At 34.3% G+C, this 14,425-nt stretch overlaps 1 pseudogene across 1 annotated transcript; it reads right to left on the bottom strand.

Moving 5' to 3' along the window:
* Window positions 1-458: 458 nt before the first annotated feature.
* Window positions 459-1,403, bottom strand: LOC149816568 (uncharacterized; annotated as a pseudogene). The gene has a single exon (XR_016427607.1). The product of XR_016427607.1 is annotated as an uncharacterized LOC149816568 (transcript).
* Window positions 1,404-14,425: the final 13,022 nt, after the last annotated feature.

The raw sequence follows: 14,425 nt of genomic DNA, 5'->3' as shown, positions 1-14,425 counted from the left end.
CTAGTTAAGGGAAAAAGGGAGATCATATACATAGGAACAATTTAGGAATTCCTTCATTACAAAATTACATGAGTAACATGGTAAGGGAATTAAACAGATAAAAGTGCAAGCCGCATGACCACCATACAAGTAACTAACGTTAACAAGTGAAAACAAGGCCATCCTAAAACCTTCTTTTCCTTCCTCGTTTTCATTTCAAATCTTTATTACAGGTATCCCAAACTTCTGGAAGAACACTGATGCTTTCAACTGAACTTTCCATCTGATGGATGTTCTTTCCCTTTTTTTTTCTCTGGCACGATTTTAAAAGTTTAGACGTTGCAGTTGGAACAATAGGCAGAAAGCATGTTTAGAATCAAGCACAGTTGTCTAATGTCTCTAACAATCCGAACGCTACCAAAGGAATGGACATAAACGGTGAGAATTTAATACACCATGTAGTCAAACTCCCAAAATCATCCAATCAAAACACTCCTCAATTATTCATTCATTGAAATCTTCTATCACTGTTCTGAAATAAATTGTACAGAAAATAGAAGAAATTTTATTAAAACTAAACCAAACCCTCCCTTCTAATCCTGATCCCGACAAAGGGGAGGAGGGCGCCCAAGAAAAACGAAGAGGAAAAGAAAAACCCTAATTTCGACGGATCCTACCTCAAAGGGAAGATCGAGGAATTAGGGAAAGTGCGCCCGGGATCTGAGCCTCAATTACTTTTCGGATCCGGCATCGGGAACAAGCCGGTATTCGCAGCCCCCCGGGGCGGGGCGAACCCCAGGAACTTCTGGAGGTTGGTGCGGATGCTGATGGAGCAGAGGAAGTAGAGGAACGCCATGGAGCAGTCGGTTGGGTCGTCTCCGGGCAGGCCCCGGTGGCTCATCTTCTGGATGAAGCCGACGGGGGCGAAGGGCATCTTGGCGACGGGCTTCCCCTCGAAAAGGGAGTTGAGGAGTCCAAAGACGATGAAGAGTACGACGGCGACGACGGCGCCCGACTTGAATTTGGAGAAGGAGAGATCGCGGCTCGACTCCTTGAGGCTGGTCTCGACGCGGTCGATCTTCTTGGTCTTGGATCTCTTAGCGAGGGAGGAATATGAGGAGGAGGATGTGGTTGAGGAGGACGAGGAGGTGGAAGAGGAGGAGCCCGTCTTCATGATCTCGAGCTTCTTGGCGGCCTTGTCGATGGAGGAGCGGAGAGACTTGTAGGAGGAGGTCCGGTAGATGAGGAGCCAGGAGATGGCCTCGCAGAGGAAGGCAGTGCAGACGGAGACGCCCACCACCACCAGGCTATCCGCGTACTTGGAACTCGCCATCGCCTCTCTCTCTCTCTCTCTCTCTCTCTCTCTCTCTCTCTCTCTCCTTTCTTTTCCCTCTGGTTTTTCTTCAACGACCTTTGGCTGCAACGTGGGAAGAGTCTTAGAAAGGAAAAGTGTTTATTTAAATAATTGCTCAAAAAGAGCAGTGTGTGCAAAACCCACCCAAGTTCGTGAACTTGGATTTTCTTGAAATTGCTCGCAATTATTCAGACGATGTCAAAAAGCAACCGTTGTAAACAATGATGTCAAAATCGGTGTGAATCATGCGATTCAGATCAAATCGGTCAAAGCCGATTCAAAATGAGCCGGTCTAAAAAGGGACCGATTCAATTCGATTCGATTTTTCCAATTTTTTTTTTAAGAAACCGGTTCACCAGGTGAATCGATTTTAACAACAACATTGGTTTTTAAGCAAGGAAAAGTGCCAAATGGTTCGGTCAGCCCACGTGAGAGAACCCTAGATGATAGAACCAAATGTTTGGACTTTGGAGTGGCAATCGCCCGGTCCAGACTTCTCGTGAGATTTGAACCTTCTTTTTTTTTTTTTGTCAGTTCTTTATAATGAAATTAGTCTTGTATGACAAATGTCTAAACTTTGTTTCCTCTTACATTTTATTAGAAAATAAAAAATAAGACTGGTGTAGTATTTGGCAACTATCACTGTGGAACTGGTACCACCCCAGTTCCATCATTTCCTACAACTGCATCCATTTTTTCACACTACTTTTGCACCGGGTATTTCCCACTTCCCACTCCAGCTACCTCCGACGCCTAGATTTCAAACATGGTGTTACGTTGGAGTCGTTATCAGTTTTAACTTTTAAAACAAAAAAAAAATAATAATAATAATAAAGACCTAAATTCGATCTCCTCCAAAAGTCTCTCTCTCTCTCCAACCCTATTGCCTTTGTTGCTTTGCAACCCAATTTCATTTATCTCTTCTTCTAGCAAGATATTCTACTCTCTCTCTCTCTCTCTCTCTCTCTCTCTCTCTCTCTCTGTTTGAAAGCCTGTATACATTTCTCTTCCTTTTCCTTTAATTTTATTTTTATTTTGTAATTTTGATGATTCTGTGATGATATCTCATCACTCTCCATCTCACTACAACTTTTCCTTCTTTGATATCTTTAGATTTTATTATGTGTTTTTTTATCAGAAAAAATAAGTTTTGTGGTAGTTTTTTTTTTTTAATTTGAGGATTTGTTTCATGTAGATGCAATAAATGTTTTCAATAAGGTTAGGGTCGTTCTTCTTTTGTTAGCAATGCAGAAACTGGATCCTCTGTAGTGGCTCTCTTCAATTTTCATTTGTTTAGACATATGATCTATTTTTCTAAAGTTTTCTCATTGTGGAGATATGTATAGGTGCTTACTGAGGAGGAATTGATAGAGGTGGGCAACAACATCCACTCCTGAGGTGAAGGACTAGTTTTATTTCATAGAGGTGAGGTGGGCATCGGGCTGACCCGGCACGCTAATGAACCGGGCCAGCCTGTTTACTAACGGGCCGGGTTTTGACCCAGTTCTTAACGGGCTTAGGTTTGAAGATAAGCTCATAGCCCTGCAACTAATTCTTAATTAATTAGTGCAACTAATTAGGTAAATAGTAATACTTAATAAATAGCTTAAAATTTTAAGCAACTAATTAGGTAAATAATAATAGTTATTCAAGTTACTATGTAATAGTTAATTTTAAAAAAATATATATTATTAAAAAAATTTAATAAATAACTCAAGCCCATGAGGCCGGCCTGAGCCCAGCCCACGTATATAACGGGCTGGGTTTCAGCCCGGTACCTAACAGGCCTAAACCCGGCCCATGGCGGGCTGGGTCGGCTTGTCCCATTTATCCATTATTTTTGGAGAGAGAGATGTCCCATTTTTTGTATTTGATTAAGTCTTAGACTGCCACAAGTTAAATAAAATCTTAACAGTTGCATGCATGGTCTGTTGTTTAGTGTTACTTTTTTTCTTTTTGCCATTATTATTTTATGCTAGGTTTGAGCTATGTATGGTTGTTTTTAAAAGTGCTATTTTGCATACATGTGATCAATGTTCATGTTATAGTTTTGCTAGAAAAATAAAATAAGAATACTCAATTGTTGTATTTTATGGTCTAATGTGCAGCTTTATAAGGTAGAGATTTTATGGTCCAATGTGTCAATAAATGTAGGGTTGGTTTGGTTTACTTATTTTGGTAAGAAGAATAAAATGATGAGTCGTATCCCTTTATTTTGTCAAATGGTTTTGGTGATTCTTGCTTGGAATATGATGAAATCAAAACTTTTGTGACACATATATGTGCTTCAAATGCATGTTTATGCCTTAAGCGTTAAGTAGTCTACATGCAAAATAGATATAAACAATGGTTTTGATAGATATTAGGATATTTCTTTGTGAAGCACTACTAGAGAAAGGCATAGGACAGTTTGCAGAACGTGTTCGGGAGGAACTCCAGCATAAGTTTGAACTATGGGAACTTGGAGAAAATAATAGAAGCAGTATTGGAGGCTATTCCAATTGAATCAATACAAGTGTGAACCAGCCGGAGGGGAGGGTGGAGAGCCAGCCATCTTCTATCGGATCCAAACCTTGGGATCCTGGTGACGCTGCTGGTGGGAAGGCCAGGAGGTGGTGTGACGAGGTTGGTAATGGTTGTAGCTGCTACGCTCAGAGAGAGTCGACATAGATTCGCATAGAGGAGGGAAAATCCAGGATGTTCTCAGTATCAAGATACACAAAGATGAGACCCAAGGGGTTTGGCGTAGTGGGATGAGGCCTAGACCGTTTGATGGGCAGTCTAAGTTCAAATCCCATGGGTGTTACCCCCATGCATAAGCCCAAGCTTTGCAACTCCTTGAGGTCAAGGGGTAAGCCCTCAAAGTTTTATGGTGACATGGACAGAGACCGCAAGTACAGCAGGTTGAGCCAACGCGACTAGGTATCTGTGCCGGAAGAAGTTTCTCCGAGTAAAAATAAAAAAGATACACAAAGTTGATTCAACCTCTTTCACGGACTTTGAATATAGTTGTGTTCATGGGCGTATAGAATTTCAATACATGTTGTTGAACCTGCGTAGGATGTAGAAGGATATCCCCGATGTGGAGTTTGTGTTTGGACCTATTGGTCTATTTAGGCATCGAAGTTGAACATGATATATATGATAAAAACCAACAGCCCTAGCCCCATGTAGAGACATTTGACGTCAAAACTACACCAATCAATTTAAAATTTAAACTCAGTTTTAAAATTTAAATTAAAATTATAAATTAAAATATAAATTTAAATTCAAGTTTTATATAAAAAGTTAAACCCATAATTAAGATGCTCTTAAAATTCACAATATAAAATTCATTTGAAATTCAAATTCAAACCCAAAATTACACCCAAATTAATCAATAAATTGCAATATTCAAACTAATTATCTTACAAACATACTCTACACATACATATATAACATTTTAAAGATTGAATTGCAAGAATCAAACTAGTTATCTAACAAACATACTTCACACACACACATATGGCAATTTAATGAATGTATATCTATACTTAGACCAGTTATCCTAAAAACATGTTTCACGTATATATGACAAATTAATCAATGAATTACTTATTCAAAATAATGATCTATCATACATGTTTCACACACACACACACACACACACACACACACACACACACATATATATATATATATATATATATATATATATATATATATATATATATATATATGATAATTTAATGAATTATATAATGTAACATTGAAATTGATTGCAAATATCTTACAAGCATATTGCACATAATAACTAATAAAGAAAATATATGTATACAAGCACTGGACCTTGTTTGTCGTTGTGACTCCTTCTTAGGAGCATGCACTTGCTACTCCAAGGGCTAATCTTCTACCTCCTTATACTCCTAAGCATCTTCATGTACACTCTCTACACCAACATTCTCCTTTTACTGGGTACTTATTTTACAAAAGAACTCTCACTCTCATTCTCCTTCGATTGAGAATCATCAACATTATTCTTCACCTCAGCATCTCCACCTTGTATCTTCTCCACCTCATTCATAGCATTTTCCCCTTGCTAAGGTATCTTCTATGCTTTTCTTGCATCTCACCACTGCCACTGCAAGTGGCCATGTCTCCTACTTTCTCTAACCAGACATTGAGGTTAACAACAACATTAAACTCAGTCAATGGTTCTTTCAACTTCTTCACCACTGACTGAACACATGAATCTCTCTTAACAACCCCCCTTACTGGTTGTGTCACCATGTGAGATGCTTTTAGGATGGGAGACATGATTTTTGCCATAAGCTTCTCAACATTTCCTTTTGTTACCACTTGAGGTGTTGATTGCTTCTTATTTGATTACAGTTTTTTGGGCCTCATCATACTAATGCTATATTTATTGTGCCATATGTCGGATACACATACTTTTAGCCACCCACGTGCCAAGCATCATCCATACTCCATAGTAGGAAATATCAACTGGTGTATAACTTTCATCAGTAGGTGTTAGTGTAGGTGTTGTTGCCTACATGAGAGTCTCTTCAATCATCATTTTATAATCAATAAATAAAGAATTTCATACACAAACAAAATAGACAAACGGGTGATTGAAAAATCATTTTTATAGCAACTAACAAAAGTAGCCATAAACTCTTTACATAAAAAATAACATCAAATATTGTATATGCCTAATCATATGCATTGCAGAAAGATGTCTTTTTAGTTTATTTTTCTTCTTTTGTTTGCAAGGTGAAAATGCTAGAAGAAAATAAAAGCTCACAAGGAATATGAGGCAAGCAATAGATATTCATTAAAAATAGAGACAAAATGTTCACTTTTATACTTTTCTTTTATGTCTTCTTTTTTAGATATAATGCAATCATCTAAATAGGAGATATGTGTTAATAGCAATATATATAACATGTGATGATAGGGATAAAAAATAATTTATACAAAATACAAAAGCAAATACTAAAGAACAATAAAAAATGAAAAAGATCATGCCATTGATTAATTCACTATGGTTTTAATTATGTAAGACATGATATGACCAAGAACCTTTTGCCAACTTTTTAGAAACTCCTTTTCATGTAAAATTTTTCATAAGAAGTACTATAAAAAAGCACAAGCTCACAAGCATGAAAATGTTTATAATCCATCAGTCACTTCTCAGAAACAACTATATCCAACAAATTTAATGATCAAGGGCAAACAATTTACTACATATAAATTTTTATAGTGTAAAACTCATGATCACATCAGATAAACAACCATATGAAAATGAAAGCATACCAAATTAAAGAAACAAAACACGAAACAAAGACTCACATAAAAATAAATTAAATAGACAAAAAAATAAAATAGGTCATTTAACATGCAAAGATAACTTGAGAACCATATAATTATTTTACAAAAAAATTAATCCATGCCAATGTTCAAATAAAATAACTGATTTATACAAAAAAAATCAAAAAATAATTGATTCGGCAATTAAAGATGTGCTTACCAAAATATCCCGTCATCAATGATTTCTTGAATGCTTAAAAAGTTATCGATGAAGTGTCATCACGTGACAGAGAGCAAACAATAGTGCCAAAAAATTTTGCCAAAAAATAATCATCAAAAAATCACAAAAAAAAATTGTTGAGAGATGCACAAAGGAGTAAAAGGGGTAGTGGACCACAAAAAAACCCTAAAATGCAAACCATAGCTTTTAAAGAAATAAAGCATCACATTTAACGCTTGTAGGAACATTTGCAAAAACAAGGAGAGATTCACATTTAGGTCTTTAAAAAATTTGCCAATCTCATGTCCAATATGCAAATGTTTGAAAAGTCTGCAAATGAAGTCACAAGATCCGCATATACAGAGGATGTTTGTGAATCATCTTGTGAACATCACGAGGATGTCTTCAAATGAGTAATGACATTTGCAATAGGTATTTGTGAATGTTAGCTATTTTGCATACATGTGATCAATGTTCTTGTTATAGTTTTGCTAAAAAAAATAAAATAAGAATCCTCAATTGTTGTATTTTATGGTCTAGTGTGCAGCTTTATAGGGTAGAGATTTTATGGTCCAACGTGTCAATAAATGTAGGGTTGGTTTGGTTTACTTATTTTAGTAAGAAGAATAACATCACGAGTTGTATCCCTTTATTTTGTGTCAAATGGTTTTCATGGTTCTTGCTTAGAATATGATGAAATCAAAACTTTTGTGACATATATGTGCTTCAAATGCATGTTTGTGCCTTTAAGCGTTAAGTAGTCTACTTGCAAAATAGATATAAACAATGGCTTTGATAGATATTATGATATTTCTTTGTGAAGCACTACTAGAGAGAGGCATAGGACAGTTTGTAAAACATGTCCTGGAGGAACTCCAACATAAATTTAAACTATTGGAACTTGGAGAAAATAATAGAAGCAGTATTGGAGGCTATTCCAATTGAATCAATACAAGTGTGAACTAGACAGGAGGGGAGGGTGGAGAACCAACCATCTTCTATCGGATCCAAACCTTGGGATCCTGATGATGTTGTTGGTGGGAAGGCCATGAGGTGGTGTGACGAGGCTGGTAATGGATGTAGCTGCTACGCTCAGAGAGAGTCGACCCTAGAGATTTGCATAGAGGAAGGAAAATCCATATTGTCAGTATCAAGATACAAAAAGATGAGATCCAAGGGGTTTGGCATAGTGGGATGGGGCCTAGACCGTTTGACTCTAAGTTCAAATCCCATGGGCATCACGCCATACATAAGTTGAGGCTTGGCGACTCCATGGGGTCGAGGGGTAAGCCCTTGAAGTTTTACGCTGATATGGACAAAGATCGTAAGTACGACAGGCTAAGCCAGAGCGGCTAGGTCTTTATGCCCGGAGCAGTTTCTCCTAGTAAAAACAAAAAATATATACAAAGTTGATTCAACCTCTTTCATGGACTTTGAATATAGCTGGGTTTATGGGCGTATGGAATTTTAATAAATGTTCTCAAACCTGTGTAAGATGTGGAAGGATATCCCTGATGTGGAGTTTGTGTCTGGACCTACTGGTCTATTTTTTATCTAACTTAGGCAAGAGGAGGACATGCATTTTGTCATGAGGGGGAGTTTGGAAACTTGCAAGGGCACATGTTCATATGTAAGTTGAACATGCTATAGATGATGAAAATCAACAGCCCCATGGTAGAGACATCTGACGTCAAAACTGCACCAATCAATTTGAAATTCAAACTCAATTTTAAAATTAAAAATTAAATTTAAATTCTAAATTAAAATACAAGTTTAAATTCAAGTTTTATATAAAAATTTAAACCCATAATTAAAATGCTCTTAAATTCACAATGTAAAATTCATTTGAAACTTAAATTCAAACTTAAATTTACACCCAAATTAATCAATGAATTGAAATATTCAAACTAATTATCTTACAAACATACTTCACACACATATATAACATTTTAAAGATTGAATTGCAAGAATCAAACTAGTTATCTTAAAAACACGATTCACACACACATATGACAATTTAATGAATGTATATCTATACTCAAACTAGTTATCCTAAAAACATGTTTCACATATGTATGACAAATTAATCAATAAATTGCTTATTCAAAATAATGATCTTACATACATGCTTTACATACACACATATATATAATATTTTAAAAAATAAATAGCAAGAGTCAACACAAACACATATATTTGATATTGTAATGAATGATTGAATGTAACATTGAAATTGATTGCAAACATCTTACAAACATATTGCACATAATAACTAATGCAGAAAGTACATGTCCACAAGCACTGAACCTTATTTTTCGTTATAACTCGTTCCTAGGAGCATGCACTTGCTACTTCAAGGGTTAATCTTCTACCTCCTCAGACTCTTGAGCATCCTCATACACACTCTCTACCCCCAACATTTTCCTTTTACTGAGGTACCACTTTTGCAAAAGAACCCTCACTGTCATTCTCCTTCGATTGAGAATCATCAATATTATTCTTTACCTCAACATCTAATCCTTGTATATTCTCCAAAATCGTCTCCACCTCATCCATAGCGTCCTCCATTTGCTAAGGTATCTTCTCCACCCTTCCCGCATCTCACCACTGTCAATGCAAGTGGCCATGTCTCCTACTTTCTCTAGCCAAACATTGAGGTTAGTAGTAGCCTCAAACTCAATCAATGGTTCTTTCGACTTCTTCACTACTGACTAAACACATGAATCTCCCTCAACAATTCCCTTGGCAGTTGTGCCACCATGTGAGATGTTTTCAGTATGGGAGACATGATTTTGGCCACAAGCTTCTTAATATTTTCTTTTGTTGTCACTAGAGGTGATGTTGCTTCTTATTTGACCACAGATTCTAGGCCTCATCATACTCATGCTACATTTATTGTGCCATATGTCGGATACTCATACTTTTAGCCACCCACATGTCAAGCATCATCTGTACTTCATAGTAGAAAATATCAATCAGTAAATTTCTTTGTTCCTCTATTTGGTTTGTTTCATCAGTACGTGTCGGTGTAAGTATTGCAGATGCCTAATCATATGCATTGTAAGAAGATGTCTTTTTAGTTTATTTTTCTTCTTTTGTTTGCAAGGTGAAAATGCTAGAAGAAAATGAAAGCTCACAAGGAAGATGAGGCAGGCAATAGATAATCATTAAAATAGAGACAAAAGGTTCACTTATATATTTATATTTTTTGTTTTCTTTTTTAGATATAATACAATAATCTAAATAGGAGATATGTGTTAATAGCAATATATATAGCATCTAATGATCATGAAACAATAAGGATAAAAAATAATTTATACTGAATAGAAAAGCAAATACTACAAAATAATAAAAAACAATAAAAAACAATAAAAAACAAAAAAAATCATGGCATTGATTAGTTCACTGTGATTTCAAGTATATAAGACATGATATGACCAATAACCTTTTGCCAACTTTTAGAAATTCTTTTTCATGTAAATTTTTTCATAAGGGGTACTATGAAAAAGTATAAGCTCATAAACACGAGGATGTTCATAATCCATTAGTCACTTCTCAGAAACAACTATATTTAACAAATTTAATGATCAGAGGCAAACAATGCACTAAATACAATTTTTTTGTAGTGTAAAACTCATGATCACATTAGATAAACAACCACATGAAAATGAAAGCATACCAAATTAAGGAAACAAAATGAGTAACAAAGACTCATATAAAAATAAATTAAACAAACAAAAAAATAAAATATGCCATTGAACATGCAAAGATAACTTGAGAATCATGCAATTCTTTGACAAAATAATTGATTAATGTCAATGTTCAATTAAAATAATTGATTTATACAAAAAAATTAAAAAAATAATTGATTCAGCAATTAAAGATGTGCCTACCAAAATATCTCACTGTCAATTATTTCCTAAATGCTCAAAAAGTTGCCCATGAAGTGTCATCATGCGATGGAGAGCAAACAATAGAGCCGGAGAATTTTGCCAAAAAATAGTCATCAAAAAATCACAAAAAAACATTATCGAGAGACACAGAGGAGCAAAAGGGGTAGGGGACCACAAAAAACCTTAAAATCTGAACCATATTTTTTAAAAAAGTAAAGCATCACATTTAATGTGTGTAGGAACATTTGCAAAAACATGGAGAGATTCACATTTAAGTCTTTAAAAAATTTGTGAATCTCTTGTTGAATATGTGAATGTTCGAAAAGTCTGCAAATGAGGTCACAAGATCTGCAGATATAGAGGATGTTTGTGAATCATCTTGTGAACATCACAAGGACGTCCACAAATGAGTAAGAACATTTGCAACAAGTATTTGCAAATGTTGGCATACATTTGTAGACCTCCTTGAGGAGTATTTAATTAAATAAGATTCATAGGTTTTCTTTGCGAAGGTCATACTATATTTGTGAAGGTTTCATCAAAGTGAAAAAGTTAAAGAGTCAAAACAATAACATAAGAACATAAAAAATATCATCTTTATTGAGTAGAATGTTTAGGAAAAACATTAGAAACAAATGAGAGTTTTACCTATATTTATACACAAGAGATAGTCTCAATAGAGTTGTTGGATTGTTCCAACAACTCCATTGACTAGTCAACTTTATGTTGACTAATCTAAAAAGAATCACATACTCAAGTATGTATACATATAGATACATGTATATAGAGAAACATGTATCTTCAAACAAATTTTCCATCAAACATGGTTTGGACACGCAGTGTAATGTTGTGTATAAAAAAAAAAAAATCAAAATAGGACATTTAGCGATAGTTTTGAACTGCGGCTAAAGCCCAATTTTTCGCCCAATGCCATGCAAAGATGCACAACAAACCAAGTTAGCTCGAGCTCGGCTCGATTAAGCTCAGCCTGAAGCTCGTATGTGCTTTAAATGAGTCGAGTTTGAACATGGTTCTAAGGCTCAAATGAGCAAACAAGTTGAGCTTGATCAGCCTACCGAGCTCGATAAGGCTCGGATACAAGTATATATATAATATATTTATAATTTTATTCAACAAGCTATTGTTATTGTAATGGGTTGCCCGTTGGGTTTTTGTCAAAAGGTTCACAGTTTGAATCTTGTTTTTTACTTTTTCTGTTGTTAATATAGAGTACTTTTAGTATGTATATAATATTTTTTGTGTCAATGACTAAAATATATGCTTTGGCGCAGTGGTGGGTCACTTGGGAAACTTGAAAGAGGTTAGGGTTTGAAACTCACCTTCAATAATAATTTTAAAAGATGATTTTTTTTGGAATGCCTTAAAGCTCTGCTCGGCTCGAGCTCGAAACCGAGCCGAATCTAGACAAAGCCATTCAAGCTTGGCTCCAGGCTCAAGCCAAGCTTGGATAGAAATATTTTGCACCGAGTCAAGTTTGAACAACCAAGGTTTGGCACAAACTCACCTCTTGTGCATCCCTAGTGCCAGGCGTGTTAAAAAAAAGTATGTTGCTAATCGTGCATGTCCAAATTTTTTGGACACTTTACCCGTTTGAAGATACAGGTTTCTCTATGTATATATGTATATATACATACTATATGTATATATATTTTAACAATTATATGTGTAAAATAACTAAAATGCCTCTCCATGGGTAAAACCTACAACAATAATAAAACAATTAAAAAATATATAATATATACATATACACTTATATATATATATATATATATATATATATATATATATATATATATATGAATCAATGCATTTTAACACTCCTCCTCAAACTTACAGTGTGATTACCGAAAGTTTAAAAAAATAAAAACAAATGAAAGGATCCAAGTCTTCATTGATAATCTTCACCAAATGCCTTCATTGGCTATTCACATCTTTATGATGCATCGAAAACATAATTTCTTTCTCATATCATCTTTAAGAACTTGCAAAGAGAACAACACAAAGGTTCCAACTACACAAATGAAGATATCTAAACCAAATAGTTATTAAAAAAAAGTCATTTTAACCCAATAGTTAAAAAATAGTTATAAAGTATATGTATATAGTTTCAAAACAAATATATATTTTGAACAAGAATAACACAGATTAATTCATATATATCTATATATATATATATATATATATATATATATGTATATATATATATGAAGAGAGGGTGGTTAAGTTCCCGAACAAAATATAGAGGTACCACCTTAAGCAATCATTTTTAATATTATCAATAATTCAAGCAAGGTACAATATCCATTAAGATGAACACAAGGAATATACTTCAAAATCAATTTTTAAGAATTTCACAACCAGATAACCATAATCATAAGAGCAACATATTTTTCAACAAAACATAAATTTTGAACATATATTAGACATAAACTATTAATAACATATAAACAATTTAACAATAAACTCCTAAAGGCTTTAGTATTTCAAATAAGACACAACTCATACGACAACACATATATTAAATATAAGGACTCAAAGAGCTCACAAAAAAGAATTAATTAAATTCATCCAAAAAATGCAAGATAACCAACATGGAACAAATCTAAATATCTTCAACATATATATCCAACAAGGAATTAAAGCATATTCAATGCATGTAATAATGCATGAAAATTTTCCAATGAATAAACATTTTTTATACAAAAAAATGGGCAACGGAAAAGATTAGAAAGTTCATGGGTAGATTTTAAAAATCCTACATTCAACAAATTATAACAAAATGAATGATATTTGCAAATCGCATCCCCAGTTTGCTCATCACAAGCAATCACCTCATATGACCTCCAACTCGACATCATTAAAATCCAAGTGTATTAGTGCATAGGACAATAGATCAAACATAAATGTCAACAATAATCATACCAATGACTACGCAACAATAATATTGGCTATCTGAACTGACAATAAATGCCAGGTACAAGCACAAGAGGTGCACATCCCTCACCTCACAAATGATTATAAAACTGCAAACAATAACATCAACTACAACAGGTGAACATAACTCACCACAACCATGGTTGTAAAACTAATAAACAAGAATTACTTATCCAACAAAATAGTTACTCAAATAAGAGAGAAGAGAGGAGAAAAAGATAGAAAAAAATATTGTAACGAAGACAAACTGATGTCAGCAAGCAAGAAAATTTTAAAATAATATTCAAATCAAAGCAATAAATTTTGCAATAATATGAGATTTAATCCATAAAGACAAAAAATTGTCACAAGAAAATAACAATAGAGTCATCACTAACAAAAATCAATATGAGCATCTAATAAACAATAAAGGCCAAATAAGCAATTAAGTGATATAACTCACTCATAAAACCATAGGTCAACCAATTATCAGTCAGAGCCAAAATATTGACAATTTATACTGATAAGAAGATAGAGGTGCACACATAACTCACCTCAATAACTAACTCTAGCTTCACAACATCAAGGTGCAAAAAAATAATTAAGTGATATAACACACTCATAGAACCATTCACTAATGGACCAATGGATAAGTAATTTGACTCATTAATCAATTAATTATCAATTAGAGATATACTGACAAGAAGACAAAGGTGCACACATAACTCACCTCAACAAATAACTCTAGTTCCA

Source organism: Nuphar pumila, chromosome 14 (genome assembly GCF_984573655.1).
Source record: "Nuphar pumila chromosome 14, dmNupPumi1.hap1.1, whole genome shotgun sequence".
In the NCBI taxonomy this organism is placed as follows: domain Eukaryota; kingdom Viridiplantae; phylum Streptophyta; class Magnoliopsida; order Nymphaeales; family Nymphaeaceae; genus Nuphar; species Nuphar pumila.
Note: the sequence above shows the minus strand (reverse complement) of the source record. Positions and strands in the feature narration are given on the sequence as shown.